The 5,377-nt window shown below is 43.0% G+C and overlaps 1 long non-coding RNA gene across 1 annotated transcript; it reads right to left on the reverse strand.

Moving 5' to 3' along the window:
- Positions 1–3,462: 3,462 nt before the first annotated feature.
- LOC125896675 (uncharacterized) lies at positions 3,463–5,006 on the reverse strand. The gene is made up of 4 exons (XR_007450311.1): positions 4,600–5,006; positions 3,932–4,208; positions 3,724–3,786; positions 3,463–3,565 (listed from the first exon to the last, which is right to left on the reverse strand). It is a non-coding gene; the product is annotated as an uncharacterized LOC125896675 (long non-coding RNA).
- Positions 5,007–5,377: the final 371 nt, after the last annotated feature.

The following is a 5,377-nucleotide window of genomic DNA, read 5'->3' on the forward strand; positions in this document are numbered from 1 at the left end:
GAATACTTGTCTTTGTTGCTGTTGTCTTCTTCTTCCTCTCTGTTGTGATGTAAATCCAGCACTGTAAGGATCCATTTATCCAAAGCATGTGGACATGCCTGCTTACTGACCCGCGCAACTGTGAATGGTGTGTTAATATTTTTGAGGTTTAGTGTTTGCACCTGGAGAAAGGTGTTGTATTTGAGTTAAGATTGTGATGGTTTGAGTTGGTTATATTGAGAGCATGTGTTTGCTAATTGTGCCAATAATTCGTCCACTTTTGTGCATAGTTTTGCAGAGAGCGTTTCGAAAATTGAAACATTTACGGAAACAGGGGAATATTGTTTATAGTTAGGGTAAATAGGTCTGTCTTTTGGTAGATGGTGTCCTGGTTTGGAATGTTCAGAAGATAAAAGAAGATTAATCCCCGAGTCATATACACACATAGGCCCGAAATACACAGATATGCACAAACAGGACCTACATGGAGAGATGTCAAGAGTGAGGGGGCTGCCCATGGACAGGCATCCTGAGCAGTTGGGGGTTATTGTCTTGCTCAAGGGCACCTTTGCAGTGCCCAGGAGGCAAGGTGGCACCTCTCCAGCTACCAGTCCACACTCCATACTTGGTCCAAACAGGGTCTTGAACTAATGACCCTCTGGTTCCCGAACAAGTCCTTATGGACCAAGGTTTAGGAAAAAAGAACAGGGTTTGGCTTTAGAATCTTACGGAACACAAACACCGCTCTCTCGGGTGAAAGTCGGTGGTCTACGTTCCATACTTGGTCCATACAGGGACTTGAACCAACAACTTTGTGGTTCCCAAGAAAGTCCCTATGGGCCGAGCTACTGCCACACCAGCTACTGCTGGAAGGCAACAAAAACATGGTTCGGTTTAAGCAAAAAAAAGAAGTGGTTAGGTTTAGGAAAAAAGAACAGGGTTTGGCTTTAGAATCTTACAGGATGCAAAAACACCCCTCTCAGGTGAAAGTTGGTGATTGTTGGACAAAATGTGGCCTGCAACGGACAGTTATTTTTAGCCTTGACAAAATCAGAAAACTTGCAACCCCTACCGGACAAGAGGAGTGATGAGTCAGCAGTCAATGACGGTTTAAATCAGTCAATAAAACTGTTTTTTTGATGATTATGAATCACCGCAACCACGAGAGGTCCTTGAGTATATAGTCATAAACGTACACACAAAACATTTGGCTGAATGGTCCGATAGTTTGAGCGATGAGCTGAGGTCAGACAGATACACACACTCACGACATCCCTCTGTCCTTAGGACCCTCGCAGTGGATAAGGAAAAACTCCCCCCAAAAAAAACCTTGAAAGGGGGAAAAAAATGGTAGAAACCTCAGGAAGAGCAACTGAGGAGGGATCCCTCTTCCAGGATGGACAGACATGCAATAGATGTCGTACAGAACAGATCAGCATAATAAATTAACAGTAATCTGAATGACACAATGAGACAGAGACAGAGACAGAGAGAGATGCAGGACAGATGGTAATGGTAATAGCTTACAACAACATTAATGAAAGTAATAATATTATATATTAATAATATATTAATATCTGATAGTATGCATGTGTGACAATCATCATGTGTGTATAATAACAGTAGAAGTATGACTAATGATAACAGCAGCAGCTGAGAGACAGTGGAGCACAAAGTCTCAGAGAAGAAGTCGAGTTAGTGACATCCAGAATGGCCGAGTTAGCAAGATGCAGTAATAGGACACGAGAGAGAGAGAGAGAAGGGGAGAGAGAGAGAGAGAGAGAGAGAGAGAAGGAGAGAAGGTGCCCGGTGTATTATAGGGGGGTCCTCCGGCAGACTAGGCCTAAGTCAGCCTAACTAGGGGCTGGTACAGGGCAAGCCTGAGCCAGCCCTAACTATAAGCTTTATCAAAGAGGAAAGTCTTAAGTCTAGTCTTAAATGTGGAGACGGTGTCTGCCTCCCGGACCGTAACAGGAAGATGATTCCACAGGAGAGGAGCCTGATAGCTAAAGGCTCTGGCTCCTGATCTACTTTTGGAGACTTTAGGGACCACGAGTAACCCCGCGTTCTCAGAGCGCAGTGTGCTGGTGGGATAATATGACACTATGAGCTCTCTAAGATATGACAGAGCCTGACCATTTAGAACTTTATAAGTTAACAGTAGGATTTTAAATTCAATTCTGGATTTTACAGGGAGCCAGTGCAGAGAAGCTAAAACAGGAGAAATATGATCTTGTTTCTTAGTTCCTGTTAGTACACGTGCCGCTGCATTCTGAATTAGCTGGAGAGTTTATAAAGACTTACTAGAGCTACCTGATAATAGAGAGTTACAGTAATCCCACCTTGAGGTAACAAAAGCATGGACCAATTTTTCTGCATCTTTTCGGGTCAGGATAGGCCTAATTTTCGCAATATTATGCAGGTGAAAAAATGCAGTCCGTGGGTTTTTTTTAAAATGAGAATTAAAAGACAAATCTTGATCAGATATTACTCCGAGGTTTCTTACGGTAGTGCTAGAAGCCAGAGCAATGATATGATCCCCCTCAATACTTATGCCTGGCGGAGATAACAATTTGCAGTTGAACTCCTGTTATAAAATGCTGTCTGAGTAGAGGCATGGATTTCATGTCCTCTCAAGCAGCTCCACAACAAAAACATTGGGAAGAAGAAAATAATCGCTGCGTGAGCCAGCTCTGTTGGCTGCATTTTCCTTTTGATCATTCTGAGTGTTTTTGTTGTGCCTGTTTATGCATAATAACTATTTATGTGTGTTTGCCATTATCTGATTATTGCCCCACCGAGTGCCTGTGTGGGATCTTTGCAGCCGAACATCAGGTGCTGGAGGTCTCCTCAAGCCTGCAGACATGATTGGGATCCTGTCGTTGGCTGAGAGAGAGCACATGTTTGCAGCACGCTATTAATACGAATGGCTGATTGCTGTTGCGTCCTGTATTTGCGAACTTTGAAGTGCCTCCCACATCTGTTATAATGCAAAGATGCAAGACAGTGAGGGGGCGCTGAGTAGAAAGCTGTAGTGGATGGTTTGTTGGTTTAATAGCGGAGTCTCCCAAAACAGATGAGACAACACTGTGGAATTTGTTTGTTTAGGCAGGATGCTCCAGTGTCTCCCAATTTCCAATTTCCGGGACCGCAGATTTACCATGTTTACTTATTTTGGAGAATTGAAGACATGACAGAAAGACGAGAGAACTGCACTGATATAACATCCAGTCAGAAGGTACATGAAACCTGCGCTGTTGAGAGCATCCTGACAGTAGCCCCTGATCTCAGCGCTGTGCTCATGCAGTATCCCTCCCTTCTCTGGTATCCACACATGATTAGTCATGCTTCATCATCTGATCCAACGTCTCCTGAGAGTCAAGATAACTGACTGGCCTCTTGTAATCTTCTGCGGCATGCCTGAAAAGCTATATTGCATTTCTGGATCCAGTTGCTGAACTCACACTTTATGTTTGGAGGCGTAGGAGCTCTTCCCAGATGTTGTTCTCCCTGGGAGCAATTGATACTAACACACTTTTCCTGCAGGGCCCCAATCCCTCAAAATCACTGACATGGGATCTAAAACCTTGAGAGAGAAAGAGAGCGAGGGAAGGATAAGTGGAGAGAGACAGAGAGAGAATGAGATTGCGTTAGCTCAGTGTTTGTAAATGTTTGAGAGAGTGAGAGCTTTGCAAATGGAATTTCTCCTGGGAGAATAAATGGTATGGTTTTGTATCGGATTACCTCAGACAGTGTGCTCTCTCGTGCCAGTGTTCATATGCAGCATATGTCGAGCGTGGAAAATGACTGAGTGTGAGAGATAAGAAGCACAGGAACAAACTCTAAACAAAACTGAAACACCCTCCGAGGAATATTACTTGATTTGGTATTGGATCAGAGATATTAATTAATTCCTAGAAGACAACAGTGTGTTCTGTAGAAAAGGCCTCACCATCGCTGTGCGGAAAATGCACTCAGACATGGATCAGTTACTGTAGCTGCAGCCGTTGTCTCTGAGGCAGTTCCTTGGAAGGACTGTAGTGCTTATACCATAATGTATGACTGCATTATTCCCAGTTGACATTCGTACATGAGACGCCAGTCTTTGTCCTTGTCTGAACCACGGACACATTACTGAAGAAATTCAGAAACAGTCCCCGCATTATTGGGCAGATCAGGTTGATGTAATAATCCTCTGGCAGACTATACAGTTGGGCCTCCATGTGACCCTGATGGAGGGATTACAAAAAGCAGCAAGTTATTTGTAGGCAGTCAATTCTGTACAGCATGCATGGTCAGGCTACTTACATTTCACCAATTTATTAACTATTTGTGGACTACTCGCCTGTGTATTTGTCTTTTATTCATTTGGTTAAAAGGTGTGTGTGTGTGTGTGTGTTTTTTTTTTATTTAACCTCTACTTAAACAGGTAATCTCACTGAGACATGAGGTCTCATTCAGATAAAAAACACATACATATAAAAAAAAAAAAAAATAAGTGGAAAAAGTGCCTAAGTGGCTGTTTAAAGGCTATATACAAGAACATACACTCACAGATATAGGGGTTTTTTTTAGTTCATAAAAAATCTTAAAATATTATAGAAGTGACAAGGTTTTCACCTGAAAGTTTTTCACTCTCTTCAACATGTCTCAGGAGTCACAGGACTGTTTACTGACTGGCTCCAGGTGCTCTTGCCAAAACACCACTAAGAGTAAAACCATCCCCAACTTTTAGTTTGGCTGCACTTCGCTGTAGAATCAGCAGCCGCTGCTTGAAGCGTCCACCGCAGCTTTCAATACACTTTGCATGACAGGCTTGCAATCACAAGAAAACAAAAGAAGACATATTTTATTAATCCTGGGGGAATTCAAATTTTTCACACTTTATAAACACACACTCCCGAAATACACACATGCACAAACAGGACCTGTACATGCATTACATGGAGAGATGTCTGTTTGGTGCCTTGCTCAGGGGCACCTCTCCAGCAACCCGTCCACGCTCCATACTTGGTCCGGATGGTGACTTGAACTGGTGACCCTCTGGCTCCTAAGTCAAAACTCCTGTGACATGTTGACCTATGGTACAAAGAACTTCTTTGTACCAGAACAGCTGGTCACTGTAGTTCTTGGCGTTACATTAAAGGTACATGCAGGAATTGTAGGTTACTGCTTGTAAACAGCATCGCCTGCCAAATGAAAGAGAGCAAAAACTCAGATTCACTCCTGTTAACTATGTTTTGATTTTTTGTGTCTGTGATTTCCACAGCTTCCTCTTGGATACACACCGTGCCCAGGAATGTCCTGACCACAACAAAATAAGGAGAAAATGAAAAAAATACAGGCAGAGGGTAGCGTCTCTGCTGATACATACATTGCGCACACTTACTTTGTATGA

Source organism: Epinephelus fuscoguttatus, linkage group LG11, assembly GCF_011397635.1.
Source record: "Epinephelus fuscoguttatus linkage group LG11, E.fuscoguttatus.final_Chr_v1".
Classification (NCBI taxonomy): Eukaryota; Metazoa; Chordata; class Actinopteri; order Perciformes; family Serranidae; genus Epinephelus; species Epinephelus fuscoguttatus.